The 17,884-nt window shown below is 33.0% G+C and overlaps 1 long non-coding RNA gene and 1 pseudogene across 1 annotated transcript; both read right to left on the bottom strand.

Annotated features, from left to right (window-relative positions):
- Positions 1–1,759: 1,759 nt before the first annotated feature.
- On the bottom strand, positions 1,760–17,884 carry LOC145259737 (uncharacterized). The gene is made up of 5 exons (XR_013864196.1): positions 17,757–17,884; positions 13,639–13,766; positions 9,430–9,467; positions 4,503–4,552; positions 1,760–2,025 (listed from the first exon to the last, which is right to left on the bottom strand). It is a non-coding gene; the product is annotated as an uncharacterized LOC145259737 (long non-coding RNA).
- On the bottom strand, positions 16,286–16,377 carry LOC145260091 (U2 spliceosomal RNA; annotated as a pseudogene).

Here is a 17,884-nt window from a genome sequence, read left to right as displayed (position 1 = left end):
TACACTTAAATATATTGTAATTTATGCAGATTTCATATTTATTATTATAGATTCAATAATCTGTTATTATATTGTACCTAATATATATTAGTGATTTCAAAATTTAAAAAAAATATATGACTTGGGTGCCATCAGCTAGAATCAAAACCAATTTAAGACTCTAAAATTTTTAATTAGCTTATGAGTTAACAACGAATATCAGAACTCTAAAAATTAACAGACATTAACGTATAAATATATATTTGCGCATCTGTAGAAAAGCAGTTTACGTCGACTCATACCTGTGAAGTGTGATTTGTTTTTTTTTTCATTTCGGCCCCTTAGCAGCTATTTTTACCGGCTAAAAATCAAATCGGATTCGTCACACAGGTCCGAATCTCCTTATATCAAGTTTTTAAGTCTGTAGACCAAAAATTGCCAGAATAGTTTGGTAGAGACACAGACTTGTTTATGTGTGTGTGTGTGTGTGTGTGTGTGTATGTGTGTGTGTGTGTGTGTGTGTGTGTGTGTAATCTGAGGTTATTATCTTCCAGAGGTTAAGTAATTAATAAAGTTTAGCAGAGTTTAATACAAGAGTGCTCAATACCGAAGTAGATTGCAAACTTTGCTTGCATATATGCTGTATTGACTGAAGAGGTCTCTAGTTACTGGTTACCTGACCGAAACATGCTCATTAGTGTGTAGCAACATACTTCTGCTTGAATAAAAACAAATATATATATATATATATATATATATATATATATATATATATATATATATGTATATATATATATATATATTATGGACTGATACATAAGGATAAACTGTAAAATTGGATGAACAACATCTAAAAAACCGAGTGGAGAAATATTTCGCTTCTTTTACTGCAAATATTAGTTCACTGATATGCGACCGATAAAACACTGACTTCATCATCTCCATAAACAAAACAGATCGTATAGTTGTCTATAAACGAATCGTTTACAATGCCTGCCTTTTCTTCAGCAAATAGCTGACAGCAACAAGTATATTTGAAAGGATTTAATAACTTAACAATAGTAGGATCAAATAGATTTGCGGCACCCCAGAATAAGCCACAACGGAAAGAACATATTTTAACTTCTGTTTTTTTTTTTTTTTAACTTTCAATTTCCGATTTTATTGCTTAGGATGAAATAAATATTTTTATAGCGGAAAAAAAAAATCCAATATTAAAAAAAATATTTTTATCAAAATATAATGTAAAATTTTTAATATCTTTCTTTTTTTTTTCAAATTGTGTGACGTCACCTCTGCATAATATATTTTTATATTAAATGATACTTTTCTTATTTTGTATATTTGTTCGTTGCGGCTTGTTTATACATTTTGATTGAATAAAAAAAATTATAAATAAAAATGAATTTTGGGGTTTGTATTACTATACACATAAATTAGTAAAAGTTGCCAAAAAAAAAATAAAACAAATAAATGCTATCAAGGGCAAGATAAGTTACTTTTCTACCTAACTGGATAATTTGTTAGTGTTTTTATTTCATGTAAAATGTTTATTCAGCTCGAAAAACATACAGTGTCTACTGATGTATTGGAGAATTTAAACAAATTCAACAAATTGGTGACACCCAAACGCGAGAGGAACACGCACTTCCTCCTATAACCACAAGTCCACAACAACCCTTTTAGTCACCGCATATTCTAGGGTGCTTCAAATCTATTTGATCCCAATGGTAGATATATCTTTAAAAATAACAGAAAATGAAACAAACAAATACGAAAATATAAACAAAATATTTCATATTGAGCACCATTCTGACATAAGACCTGCTTGTGACAAAACGGAATAAGATTGAGAATTTGTGACACGACAAAGTGGAATTGGTTAATAAACAAAGTTCAAATTAAAAAGGTTAATAAAAAAATAAAATGTGTCACGTATATTTTCTTTAAATGGATGAAGACATCGGTTGCTCTCCATCAAATTATGTAAGAGCAGTATATCTTCGTGATCTGTTTCAAAATGTCTCTTTGTCCGTGGGGCAATAACTGAAATAGGAGAAAAAAAGAATTAATGCGAAAAACTATATCTCTATCAAGCAGTAAACACCTCTATTTTTGTGTCACTTGTACAGTTTGTGACCCATTCTAAAACCGAATTTGGTAAATATGAAGAATTACTCCACCCTCGAAAATTCCTTTAAAATGACCACTCTTATAGGTTTTCGGGGTCGCTGAAAATGAAAATAATATTTAAAATTACGGCAAACGAGTAGTTTCCAAGATATGAAAAAATGTAAGATTTAAAAAAAAGTGGGGGATCACTTTTCTATAATAATTTAACGTAAAATGATTTTTTCGGGGGGGGGGGGCTTTCTTTCCACCCTCGGAAAATCCTTTAAAATTACTACTAACGTTTAAAATTCCAAGAAACAAGTAGTTTCCAAGATATGAATAAATGCACTCACTTTATAGTCACTTTTTTTAGGGGAGTGCCGGTTTGTTTTTCGTTCTGTTTTTGGAGGGGGGATATTCAATTATAGAACTTATATAGTTTTTAACAGGTGCTTATGCAGTCGAAAGGTGCCAAATTAAAAGAAAAAAAAAGGCGCTTCTACACTATCGGGACGAGATTTTGTTGTCGATAAATGGAGTTTTAAAAAAAAATTAAAAAAAAAAACAATGGTTTCAACTGATATTTTTGTCAATTCTAAAAAGTTGCAATGGTAGCTTCCAAATTATGCAGTCGAAATTATTTTAATATTACTGAAAAAAAACCCAACTTTAATCGTGGTAGCAGGTGAAAAACTGCCGCCATCTCGTTTAAATTGAAACTGAAAAATTACCTTCCTTTTGAACTCTCCTGTGTCTTGCGATCGTTTTCATCAAATTCTATTTTTTAGTTTCTTTAATAAATAGTTTTCTACTTTATCGATTTTCGTAATTTTTGGATAAATCATCTTAAAAATACGAGGAATACGTAAACATCATTGTTTTCATGTGAAATTCAGTATTAGGATTTCCGAAATCTCGTCCCAATAGTATAGAAGCGCCCCCCCCCCCAAAGAAAAACAACAACAAAAAAAAAAACCCAAACATTTACCGTATGTAAAATTTGATGAAAAAAATATAATAAAACAATTGTTATAATTTATTTAGTAATTGTGGCCTTGTAGACCAACACAAAACCTACCTTAAAAAAAAAAAAAACTTCTTTTCTATGGGGTTTCAGGTGTGCTGAAAATGAATATTGCATTTAAAATTGGGTCTGACTACTAGTTTTCATGATACTGAAAAGATACTTTTCCGCAGGTTTCATGTAGTAATGTAGACGGCGGCCATAATTGTTCAAAACAGAAAGGAGGTAATAAATTTTCAAGATAATGAAGAGTTTATCTTTTTTTTTCAGAAAAAAATATATGTGCGCGCTTATGTGTGGCAATGATCAATACTCATAACAGAAAATATTGCATTTAAATTTTCCGCGAATAAGTAGTTTTCCAGATATTACGCAATGTAATTCTTTATGTTATCAGTGGTGGCCATTGTTGCATGCGTAAGAGATAGCATATTTTTGCTACATGCACGGTCAAAATATGCATGCTCTTGCGCGTACAACAATGGCCACCACTTATAACATAAAGAATTACATTGCTTGATATCGGGAAAACTACTTATTCGCGGAAAATTTAAATGCGATATTCGTTTTCAGCATACTCGAAAACCTGAAAAATTTTAAAGGAAAATATTAAGGTGGAAACCAAATAAAAATTTACAAATTTTGACAAAAATGGCCGGCGCATTACTTTACTGCATGCGGAAACATATCTCTTCAGTATCATGAAAACTAATTCATGGTCTTAATTTTAAATGTGATATTCGTTTTCAGCACACCCGAAACCCCTAGAAAACAAGTTTTTAAAGATAGGTTTTGTGTTGGTCTACCAGGCGACAATAACCATTCATTTATCATTTTTACAAGAATGCGTTTTTCACAATAAAATTTACATTAGTTTAATTATATTTTGTTTCTTTTCTTAAATTTATTTGGTACAGGATTTGAACAAATCCGATTAAAAGGTTTTTTTTTTTTTTTACATTATTTTAGGGTTTAGATAAAAAAAAAATTATCTCTTTACATCTGTTTGTGCTTGGAGGATAAATTTTTTTTTTTTTTTTTTTAATAATTTTTAGGTTTGGGTAAAAAGATTTTTTTTTTTACATATATTGGGGTTTGGAAATTAAAAAAAAAATTTTTTTAGGGTTTGGGAAACAAAAAGTTTTTTTAAGCAAAATTTTGTGTACACATACACAATGTGGTGGCATTCAAATCTAATATAAACAAATTCCTGTTACGTCGTCCTCATGAATAATCAAATTCCCCCCAATTTACACTATTAACGATTACTTCACTACCACCTTACACTCATAAACCCTTATCCTCGAGTGGCCTTCGACCCTTGAAAAGCAGTGATTAACAAGTAAAAAACAAAAATAAATAAATAAAAATAAAATATAATTCTTACCTCAAATAAATGTAGATAACTTATATCAATTTTGGTCTCTTTATTCTGAACTGCAAATAAAAAGAAAAACACAAATAATAATGAAATACAATTTGTGGCAAAATTTCAGGAAAAAACTAATGGACGGTTATCTGGCAATAGTCCGGACTAACGGAAGCACGGACGCGCGGATGCCACTGAAAACATAGGTCCTTCTCTGATAAATCGGGGGAACCAATACATTTTACATATTGTACAAGCACACAGACGTATATATATATATATATATATATATATATATATATATATATATATATATATATATATATATATATATAATTATAAAACTCAAATGATCTTGTAACGAGTGTTGTAACTCAATATCCGGTTTACGACTTCCGGTTGCGCATGTGTACATAAACAAAACCCATAACAGCGTAAACAAATAAACATAAATCGCTACTTTTGCAGAATTTGACCTGCGCACTGAAATATTAACGTTATTATTTAGAAATTATTATTTAATGTGGGAAGGGAGAGGATGTTTTGCAACTATTCTCTATTACAAGAATACTGTCGCAATTTTCTTACAAATAAATCAACTTTGACCTGTTGACAACGTATTGTTTTACTGTGTACGTTTTCAGCGTCCCAATTGTTTTTTTTCTTCGCGTTTAAATTATCTAAATAATTGTTAATACTTTATATATATATATATATACTACTTGCCTCATGGTCGGGTCACCGGCGACTAAACTGGTTCCCCCACTAGACTTGTTTAGTGAGGAGGGTGGCTAGTCTCCCTGAAGGATTAAAAACAAGACCTTCCAAAGGGCGAATGAACCCTTTTTCAGAGTTAACAGCGAACTAGCACCGTGTGTGTTTGTGTGTATGTATGTGTGTGTTGGGGTGGAGAGGGCTCCCGTAATCCGTGGTGAAGGCAACCTTTCTAGGAGAAGCAAATCTCTGATTTAAAAAACCATAAAGCGGGAGACCAGTACCTGCATTAAGCTGGTCTGCAGTTTAACTTGTTGCTGGCTATCTTGCTCTTGCTTGTTGCTGGATCTCAACATTTTGAACCGAGAGAGAGACTTAGCTGTCGTACAAAGCTAAAACTCTGTAACATCATCTGTGTACAGATATTCCCTCAGGCATTTGTCTATTAAAATGGTCCTGTGGTGATGGAAGTCATTTTTGGGTTCATGGACTTTAAGTGTCTGAGGGAGTGGCATTCGTCTGACAAGACGTTGCAATTATCATATATATATATATATATAATAGAAGAATTTAATAAAAACATGTTTAAAAACATTTTAAGAAGAGTTAAAAGCATATTTATTTTTCGACAAATAAAATGAATAATCCCTTATCTGCAGAGTTTTGAAAGAAATACTTTCCTTCTCATCAGAGGAGAGGAGTTGGCAATAGTGGAGTTGAGGGAGTGGGGGAAAAAATGAAAAATAATTTCACGTGAATGGATTTTCAAATAAAGGACGAGTGGAAAATCCAAAACATGCGTAAAAGTGGAGGATCCAGATGTAAAAAATCCAAAGTTAATGGAAGATGTTCCGAAGTTATACAAAAGGCAGAATTCTGTGTAATTAATCACAAATGGGTTAAAGGAGAATATATATATATATATATATATATATATATATATATATATATATATATATATATATATATGTATATATATATATATATATACACATATATATATATAGTGCTACTGTAAAACACACATATATATATATATATATATATATATATATATATATATATATATATATATAACTACTTCATTAATTCACATAAATTTAATATACGAAAGTATAGATTTATGCGTAAACTTTAAGTATTTACTTCAAAAGTGCTCAATACGTAGGTAGAGCTAGTTAGTAATTTATAAAATACTTCGCAGCCCTAAAGGGTCAAACTTGAAAAATTGTTACTTGGGAGTCACCGGATTTTTATCTGTTTGACAACTGTTTAACGACTGCACATGTGCGACCATGAAACATGGCAGCTTCTTTATCTTAAGAATAATTAAGTTTGAAAACACTTTTTAAAAATCATGTCAAGCTGTTCTGATGGTTATCATACAAAGTGCCAAAAAATAGGCTCTGGATATATTTTATAAATTTATATATATATATATATATATATATATATATATATATATATATATATATATATATATATATATATATATATATAATGATAGTAGGATATATATATATATATTCAGAAAGTGTGAGAGAATATATATAATTATTTTCCACAGTCAACGTCGCAGCCCACAAGAGCCAAGAAATCCAACAAACCGGAAGTCCAAGACTCGAGTTTCGCCCTCATTTGGGCTCATCAGTTTGACATATCTACGCACTTAGGATTTGAAACCCGAACCTCTTGCATGCTTGGCAAGCACTCTACCAACTGAGCAAACACACCACACACACAAGAATGTCTATTAACTTACACAGATCAAGCAACTCGTGGCACAGATCCGACAGTGGAAAGAACCTACCTCATATCGAACAAGAGACGAGGTATCAAATCAGCTTTAACCCAAACCAACGTCTTATCAGTAGGAATTTTATATACTCGAAAGGACGATGTCACTCCAACAAGCTAACCTTACGAGTAATCAATAGAATATTCAGAAAGTGTGAGAGAATATATATAATGATTTTCCACAGCCAACTTCGCAGCCCTAAAGGGTCAAACTTGAAAAATTGTTACTTGGGAGTCACCGGATTTTTATCTGTTTGAAAACTGTTTAACGACTGCACATGCGCGACCGTGAAACATGGCAGCTTCTTTATCTTAAGAATAAGTAAGTTTGAAAACACTTTTTAAAGATCATGTCAAGCTGTTCTAATGGTTATTGCACAAAGTGCCAAAAAATAGGCTCTGGATAATGGACGATCCCCTTAATGTGCGACCTTAAGGAAGAATGTCACATAGCCCACTACACAAGTCAGGTCATTACCTTTCCAACGAGCCTTCATTTGTTAAATTCTGATCAATAGTTTCTGAGATTTAGAACTTATAAAACTGCCCAAAATACTATTTTACATATATATATATATATATATATATATATATATATATATATATATATATATATATATATATATAGCCCAATTGAATATTGAAATGCTCATATCTTTGGTTCTAGGGGACGGAACTACATGAAAAATTTTCAGGCTTTTTGAAGATTATAATACTATTCTATGGTTAAAATTTTATGACAATTAGTAAAAAAAGAACTTTTTTTTCAAACCAATATGTCCAAATTTGCCTTAACTTGTATATATAGTGTCCTGCCAGACCAGTTTCAGTCTTGCTGCTTCGGTTGTCTCTCCTGTGGCCTTGTCAGGCCACCAATATATATATATATATATATATATATATATTTTTTTTTTTTACACAGTGATCACCACTTATCAAGGCCCGGAAGCCACTCAGGGATAAGGGTTATTGCAAGTACATTACGTTAGTGTGGAGATTTGATGAAGTGTTTACTTAAGGGGGCGGTTCATTAGGAATTTGTTAACATTAGACTTGAAGACATCCAAGTTGTAGTCCGGAGGGAAGCAGGCAGACGGAACAGAGTTCCACAGGCGTGCAGTTCTATGGAATCCGCATTTTGATTTGATGAGATAATATATATATATATATTTATATATATATATATATATATACATATATACATATATAAACTCTTTTTTTGTTTTTACATAAGCAGTAATATGTTGCTATACAGTCATGAGCATGTTTCGGTCAGCTAGTTACCAGTAACGAGAGACTAGAAAGAATAGTATTCCTATCCATGAGTGATGGCAGCCCCAAATCTTAAACATACTGGTTCAATCAGTAGAGGAACGTAAATTTGCCATATCTATGCTAAAAGGAGTTTCAGATTTAATCAGAGGGATAGTATCCAGTTATAAAAATGCTTTTAATTTGACTACAGTTTTTTTATGTGGTCAGAAAGTGTACTACATAGGCTGCCCTCTTGTATCATCCCCCCCCCCTTTGCTATCATCTCCACATACGTTAGTGAAGAGGTTAAAAGATAAGGAAGAAAAGAAAAATATATAAAGGAGAAAAGAAAAAAATAAAGAAAGAAAGAAGGGAAAAAGTATATAATTTAGTGGTGGTCATTCTAAGACATGTCTTTCCCCTTCATACTCGTCCCCTATCCCCGTCCACTACCGCCTCTCAGTCCTATTTCTCATAATAGTTTTTTTTTACTTAATTACTAAGCCAAGTTTTGAAAATTTTATAGCAATAATAATAATAATAATAATAATAATAATAATAATAATAATATCTCAAAATGTATATAATGAATTTATCTCCATGCTTAGATATAATCTCTACTCTAATTTTGATAATTAAAAATAGAAGGTAATAAGGGATAAAACAGGTTGGTGACTACGATATTTATGATGTGATAGCAATAATAATATTAATAATAAAATCTAAAAATGTATATAATTAATTTATTTCCATGCTTAGATATAATCATCTACTCTAATTGTGATAATGATAATTAAAAATAGAAGGTAATAAGGAATAAAACAGGTTGGTGACTATGATATTTATATGATAGCAACAACAACAACAATAATAATAATAATAATAATAATAATAATAATAATAAATCTTAAAATGTATATAATTAATTTATCTCCATGCTTAGATATAATCATCTACTCTAATTGTGATAATGATAATTAAAAATAGAAGATAATGGAGGATGAACATGTTGGTGACTAGGATATTTATGATAATTAATAATAATTATAATGATTAATAATGGTAACAATAGTGGGAAGAACGTGTTTAAAGTAAAATTCAAAAATCAAATTGTAAAGAGTAATGGATTCAAAAAATAGAAGATGTAAACGGCAAAAGATAAAAGAATGCATTTACTTACAGTGTTTTGTCCTGCCAAAGCGTTATTTATATAGAAATCTGAAATTAAAAAAAAAAAAAAGGATAAAGAATAGCTCGGCAGCATGTAGCTTATTATCTACTAGCAGCACCACCTGGCATTGTTCGGGATAGAGTGGTAAGATATTTATTTTTATCAATAACAATTGGCCCCCTACTGTAGGTGTACGCTCAATAAACCTTACTTCAAAAAACAAAGCAATTAAATGAGGTAAAAATTCAACAGACATGCACGCACACACACGCATGCACACACACGCACACATATATTATTTTATTCAATTTAGGTAAACAAAATTACTCTAAGTCACTACAATAAATTTACTGTTTCAGTCTTAAAAGACATCTTTAGAAAAAAGGAGATATCTGGTTTTATTCGAGGCCAGTCATTTAATCTGTAAATTTATTTAATTGTAAAAGTTCAACTTTTCTGGAGGTTGAAGGTTCAATCCTCAGTGCAGGTGACACTCAAAAATACAATTGTGAATTATTTAGGACTTCTACCCAGTCATGGATGATGAAATGAGAGCATGCTACCCTGATGGATTAAATAAAGGGCTCTGTTTAATCAATTTGAATTCTCAAAAGCCCCAATAGATCTTAGGGAGCATCTTTAAAAAAAAATAAATAAATAAAATAACAAGAGGCTTATGTTGAAAGGAAGATAGATCTGATGCGGTGGATGCTGGAAAACAAGCACAGAAAATTGTAAATCAAGTAAGCATAAGAAAAAGCTTAAAACAGTGTTTTTCAACCAGGGTTCCACAAAAGCTAGGGTTTTGCAGAACCTTAGAGTTCCGCAGAAATTTAGTGTTCCACCTGTAGAGTCTAGGGGTTCCGCAATTTCTAAAAAAACAAGGAACAAATTAACAGAATGTTAAATTCAATTTTTAAAATCTATTTTATTGATAGATTCATATTTTAAAAAATTATTGTTTAAATATACTAAATCTATCTATCTATCTATCTATCTATCTATCTATAAAAGTGAACGTGTCTGTGTGTCTGTCTGTATACATTTCCCTACACAATATCTCTGTCAATTTTCAGTCTACAGACTCGAAATTTGATATACAGCGTATTGTAATTTGAAAAAATCTTTGTAATCCGTTTGGCTGTTAGGGTTTAACGTTCAACGATTTGACCTCTAAGAACTCTACCAAACTCCTCCGCCAATTTTGGGTATAAACAATTGAAATTTTAGATATAGGTTCCTTGGACATGGATCTTACTTAATAACTTGAATTGAGCCTAAAACAATAAATGTTCATAATAGGGAAAATATAGGGGGAAAATAGGGGAACAAATTGACTTCTGCGGTCTCTACCAAATTACTCAGACAATTTCTGGTTTAAACATTTGAAGTTTTACATAAAGGGTATTCAGAGATAGGGCAAGCTCTTTCATCGGTTTGGGTCGAAGGTTTGAGCTACCAATATATAAATGTATGTATGTATGTTTGCATGTCTGCCTAAAACTTTCGACAGATGCTACGGATTTTCACAAGATCAGTATCGTTTTGAAGTTGGACCCTTCAGACGACAAATACTGAAAAATTGGCTGGGCACTTATCTACAAGGAGGGGTCGCTTTTTTCGCCGATATTTTCGAAAGTCATCCCCTCTTTTCGATTTTCTAACCTTAATTTAAACCTAAGTCACTTCCGGTTTGGCGGTGGTTGTAGCAGCAAAGATGTTACGTTTTTTTCCGTTATTTTTCTCCTTTGTGATACAGGTTCGAGCCTTCCTTCCTACTAACATTTTTTGTTTCTTTTGCTCTAGACACACCTCCAAACACCCGGGCAACGCCGGGCGCCTATGCTTGTATATTTATAAAAGTGAAATTGTATGTGTGTGTGTCTGTATGTGTCTACCAAACTACTCTGTCAATTTTCAGTCTACAGACTCGAGATTTGACATAAGGGGTATTGAGATTTGAGAAAATCTTTTTAATTGATTTTTGGCCAGAAATTTGGCTGTCAAGGCGTCAAAGTTCAACGATTTGACCTTTGAGAACTCTATCAAACCTCTCCACCAATTTTGGGTCTAAACACTTGAAATTTTAGATATAGGTTCCTTGGAGATGAATCAAACTTTTTAAGTTGGTTTGAGCCCCAAACAATAAATGTTAAGAGGTAAAAAAATTGACCTCTGCTGTTTCTACCAAATTACTCAGCCAATTTTTGGTATAAACATTTGAAATTTTACATAAAGGATATTCAGACATAGGGCAAGCTTTTTAATCGGGTTTTGGCCGAAAATTTGGCTGCCAATGGGTTCAAAGTTCAAGAGATTTGATCTTTGCGGTCTCTAGCAAACTATTCAGCCCATTTTGAGTCTAAACACTTGAAATTTTAGATGTAGGTTACCTGGACATGAGTCAAACTTTTTGATATATATATATACATATGCACATAAAGTTATGACCAGTACATAGGGCCTGAGCAAAGTCGGGCTGAACTGCAAGTTTTACATAATTTAAACTCGTTATATTTCAAAAATTAATTTGTCTTGCCATTATTAGAATTGCTTTTATATATTCTTACTATAGCGTCTTCACCAAAAGAATTTCTGACAACCATTAAGCACAAGAAACGAGCATAATTGCTGTCTGTGAAAGATTTACTTTGCATATGTCTGTAAAAACACACCCCAATCTTAAAAGAGTTGTGCAAGAAACACTGAACTCAAGTTTCCCCACTGAGTTTTCTGATTTTAGCAAATGTAATCTAATGTGTACAGTCGTTCATTTCATGTTCAACAAAGGTGCACAATATTTTGGACAGAAGTATTTTAATTTCATTGAAATTTTTACATGTTGTGTGTTTTTTTTTTTTGTTTTTTGCATAAAACAACTAAATTATTGCATAGGGGTTCCACGAGCCAGTGGAATGTTTCCATGGGGTTCTGCTCCAGCAGAAAGGTTGAAAAGCACCGACTTAAAGCCTCAAGTGAGAAAGAAAAAAAACTTACATTGTGGAAAAATCGCTTCTGAGATTTTTCTGGGAGAAATATCAATATTCAATGCTCTGCATTGGTGGGGAATATATGGGGTCAGTTAGGATCTAAAAATCATATTATTTAATATATTATTTTAGGAGGGTGGCAATTTGAGTAAGTTCGTGAGATAACTGAAGCATTTTACGATCTTAAAATCGCTTTATTTCCTATATACTTTCAGGGGGCGGGGGTGGGTGTTGTAAATGGAGTCAGTGCCGGAAATGGCTGAAGCAGTTTACGATTAAAAAAAAAATATATATATATAGTAAAAAGATTAATCATTATAAATTATGAATCAGTTTCAAAAGGAAAGACAAACCAAATCAACTTGAGTGTACAATCGTTTTGGAAACGATATTCATTTTATTAAAATTACATTAATTATAGACAATAATTGACAAAGGTTTTGTCTTTGAATATGATCTCCTCGTCAGCAAAAATAGTGGGCGTAAAGAAGTTTAAGACACCAAAAAAAAACAAACCCCGAGCATTTTTGTAGTAAGTAAGGTGGATATACTTACTACAAAAATGCTAGAACACTAGTCTAAAGAATCTAAATAATAAGAAGTAATCTGTGAAATGTGAAATATGAAATGTGAAATGTGAAATATGAAATGTGAAATATGAAATGTGAAGTGTGAAATATGAAATATGAAATGTGAAATATGAAATGTGAAATATTAAATGTGAAATGTGAAATATGAAATGCAAAATATGAAATGTGAAATGTAAAATATGAAATGTGAAATATGAAATGTGAAATTTGAAATGTGAAATGTGAAATGTGAAATGTGAAATGCAAAATATGAAATGTGAAATGTAAAATATGAAATGTGAAATATGAAATGTGAAATGTGAAATGTTAAATATGAAATGTGAAATATGAAATGTGAAATATGAAATGTAAAATATGAAATGTGAAATATGAAATGTGAAATATGAAATGTGAAATATGAAATGTAAAATATGAAATGTGAAATATGAAATGTGAAATATGAAATGTGAAATGTGAAATGTTAAATATGAAATGTGAAATATGAAATGTGAAATATGAAAAGTGAAATATGAAATGTAAAATATGAAATGTGAAATATGAAATGTGAAATGCGAAATGTCTGTTCTCCGACACTTTTTCTTATCAATTCTTTTCATTTTTGACAGTAACATGCATGCGTGCAATCTAATAATACGTACCTGGTTGTATGAATTCCGCATTTTCCCATGCCCTAAAGCGTGAGGTACCCAGGAAGTCATGATTAACAGGTATAGGTCTTCTTTGGAAAATAGATGATATCGATCCAAAGGCTTGCTGCAAATTGCTTCTATAAAAATTAAAAAACAAAGAAAATATATAAATTAGCGATTAACCCTAACACCGCAAAAATAAAAAAGGATATGTTAAATATCCGGGCCGTGTGTACTTAAAAGATAATTTAATAGAAATAGGTTGATGTGGCTTCGACAAGTACCTGGAGGTGCTTAGTTCTCTCCCACTGCAAGAACTGTGACACCAGGGCTGGAACGTTGGATCAAGAAGGCAGCATTGCAGTTTCATCCCAAACAAAACATTTTAATGTAAGGGGGCTGCTATCTGGGACGTAATTTATAGGAGTGCTATGTAGAGAGTTGAGCAGCATAATGTCTATTTACATTACACTTGAACTTCTGCATGTCAGTACTGTCGGGGAAACAGAAACCTGGAAGGGAATTCCAAAGTCTAACAGTCCAAGGAAAGAAACTATTAGATTAGAAGGCTTTCTTACAAGAATTTCTGCTGTGTAGGGGTGGGATTTTGCTTCTTGTCGGGTTTGTTGAGGTTATTTGCGTCGAGTGGATGCAAGGACTTGTAGTTCATCAGAATATCTACCATTAAATTACTTGTAAAACAAGCAGAGGGATGCAACATATTGTAGATGGGACAGCGTTTGAAGCCTAGTTGATAGTGTGGGAGCAATTAGGTTGGCGACTCTCTTTTGAACCCTGTCTAAGAGAGAGAGAGAGAGAGAGAGAGAGAGAGAGAGAGAGAGAGAGAGAGACTCGTAGCAGATACATTAGCCCAAATGTGGCAACAATACTCTATACATGGGCGAATGGTGATCATGTAAAAGTACTCTCAGGCGTGAGTAACTTCTGTTTATATATAAAAATAAGTTTTTATATTGCAATGTAGTTTTTAAATATTTTGTGATAAAACTACATTTTTAGTTTTTTTTTTTTTTTACATTAGAATGTTTGTTTTAAGTTTGAAAACGATTTTTTAAAAATGTAAAAAAAATCAAAAAACATTTTTTGTTACAAGATATAAAAAACATTAAAAACTAAAAGCTAATTTTCTGTAAACTTGTAAAACATATTTTCAAATCCCACCCCCGTTTTGTTTTTTTGATTTTTTTCATCAATTGAGTATAAGTGAGAAATGCATTAATCTTGTTTTAATCGATTGGTTATTTTACAATAATTTCTTCAAGTTAAGAACAGGACAATTTTATATGGATCTTCGTCTTGGGGAGCACAATGTCTTGACAAGCTTCTGCGACTGACTTTCGCAAAATGGAACATACATCAAATCTGTTGCCAAGGTCGCTGGAAAAATGGTTAGACCATTCTACTGCTCTCGTACGTATCTCACAGCTAATGCAATCCTCTATCTCTATAAGAGCCAAGTATGTCCTAAAATGGAGTACTGCTGCCACATCTGGTCAGGAGCTGCTTGGTACCCTCTATCCTACCTTTAAAACCGGCTTCAAATCTTAATAGGTGATGGACTACTTTTCTTCTCTGCAACATCTTTCCCACAGAAGAGACGTTGCGAGCCTGCCTCTGCTCTAACATTATTTTCATGGCAAGTGCTCGTCTGAGCTCCAATCTATGATCCCTCCTTGTTCAACTTTCACAAAAAACACTCGACTAGCTACAACTACTATCAACAAGTTCCCTCACTCTCTATCTGTGCCTAAATTTAAATGCAGATTCCATGAATAAAAGCTTCTTTCCTAGAACTGTCCGCCTGTGGAACACTGTTCCATTGGCCCATTTCCCGGCCAACTACATCATAGTAGTCTTCAAGTCTAATGTAAACGAATTCTTGTTGAACTGTCCCCTTAAATAATCAAATTATACCCAATTTACACCATTAACGATTGCTACACTACAACCTTACATTCATTATCCCTTATTCGTTCATAATTAATGACTCCTGCATAAAAAAAAAATGAATAACCATTAATAAGCTATGGTTACACTGGACGCATCATTCTGCAAAAAAAAATAAATAAATAAATAAAAAGCAGTACCGGATTTCTCAAATAAGGTAAATGTGTTTCATTTATCGGTTGCATTTAAATTTCTATAAAGTCTCTTCTATGGGAAAACAAATTCTCACATGAGATAGTAAGTCAAATTTTTTTTTTCCTAAAAAGTTGTTTTCTGAGACAGACTTGAGATTTTTAGATTTACATATTGATTACTACAAGGCCGATAGCCATTAGTCACGTGCTCTCGTGTAATGAATGAATGTGTGAATGTAGGATTGACATGAAATTCTTAAAGATAAACTAAAATGACCGAAAAATGGGCTGAAATGACTTAAATACTAAAAAGTAAATGACTTAGAATGACTTTAATGACCTTAAGAATGACTTGAATGCTTAAAAAATAACTGGAATCCTTCAAAAACAACTTGAATGATCTGGAGAATGACTTGAATGGCTTTGAGACTGACTGGTTGTAAAGTAGGTGATCATTTTACATTAAATTAATACAGAAAAGTGATCCCCCACTTTATATCACAATAATTATTAAATTTAGGGAATTTGAAACGTTATATTATATTATATTAGCTATGTGGTCAAGGAAAAGTTACAAACATAAGTACAGCATGTAGTAAGAACAGATACTACACTTTGATCTTGGCCAAAAGGCTAAGAAAAGGGTATTTATTTGCTCCCCCACCGAGCAAATTAGGCACAAGGCCGATTTTTAATGTGAGGAGTGAAGGGGAAATGGGAACCAACACCCCGGGGAGTAGGGGAGCTGGATAGTGACAATTGGTATGAAGGGTTGCCGCTACGTTTACCAAGGTCTTATATGTGGGGTTGCCCCCACATGTGGTCTTTGCTTGCAGTATCTGCCGGAACAGATACAACACTTTGAGATATTAAATCCTTTATTCATGTTAAAAATACAGTGAAAATCAACAATGAACAAAATACTTAGGCACATGGCCAACTCAAAAGGGGGGGACTGTGGGGGTCGTTGGTCATCCTTGTCACTCCAGAACTAAACAAAATCAAAAGTTTCTCCCAGCTAGTATCTTCTTTCCCCATAATACTGTATTCACCCTTTCATACTAGGGGACGTCCTACTTAAATCCCAATTTTTAAAACATTTTTTATTGATGTGTAAAAACAAAAAAAAATGACAATAAAAATGGTACAATAATACATTTGTGTCAAGGGCGGGGGAAGAAAAAACAAAAGTGATTAGTAGGACCCTCCTAACCCCGTCTAGTTGATAGACTGCCCGTTCCACTAGGTTTATAAAAGGAACCTCGCTTCTTCGGGGTCAGTCTCTAAGTGGGGATGCCCTCTAGATGCGGGTGAATGGAGAAAAGAAAAATTTGTGGTTAAGGGATGGGGGTTAGTTTGTATTTCTTTCTCTCCAAGATGGGTGAAATTTAGAGAAAGGGGTGAAAACACAAATTGCAAGTAGGAGGGGGTGGGAATCTTGGAGGCTTCCTAATTGGGGAGGGATGGAACACACACTCAGCTGAAAGGCTACTTGTTTAATTTTACTTTTTGGAACTGCACGTTCCACACCCAGGCGGGGAACACGTATTCAAATTTGGTTCCTCTTCGTACACACAGACTTGTCACATGTATCCATCTTCTGTCAAATGCTGCACGATGCAGTCTTCTTCTATCACATCTGATCTTCACCCGTAGTTGGTCTTTAAAGAAAGCGATCAGATCCTGATCATAAAAAGACAACAACCCCCGGAAACCTTGCAGACGCAACGTCCAAATCACCATTCTCACCACAGCCAGAATCGTAATGTAGACCATTTGTCATTCCCGGTCCCAAGGCGGCCTCACCTTGTCCACAACATTGGATACGGTAATTGGGCGAGGATGCTCAGGATTGATGTGAGCTGTCACCTTGCTGACACTTTGATCTTGGCCAAAAAGGCCAAGCATAAGTGTTACAGACTGACCGACAGACCAACAGACAGCCGACCGACGGACGGACCGCTTGACCGCTGGAGTGATTTATAGAGTCGCTTGCACGCGACTAAAAACTGTAATGATACTTACATATCGGAGTTGTTGAGCCGTTGTGCAGCAAAGTTGCTTCTCCGTTTAAACCAAACGCAAATGGCGATCATAGCAATGAAAATGATTAGAGCTGGAATACCGACACCAAGACCCAGTTCCAAGTAGAA

Source organism: Euprymna scolopes, chromosome 35 (genome assembly GCF_053919585.1).
Source record: "Euprymna scolopes isolate OS-2025 chromosome 35, ASM5391958v1, whole genome shotgun sequence".
Lineage (NCBI taxonomy): Eukaryota > Metazoa > Mollusca > Cephalopoda > Sepiida > Sepiolidae > Euprymna > Euprymna scolopes.
Note: the sequence above shows the minus strand (reverse complement) of the source record. Positions and strands in the feature narration are given on the sequence as shown.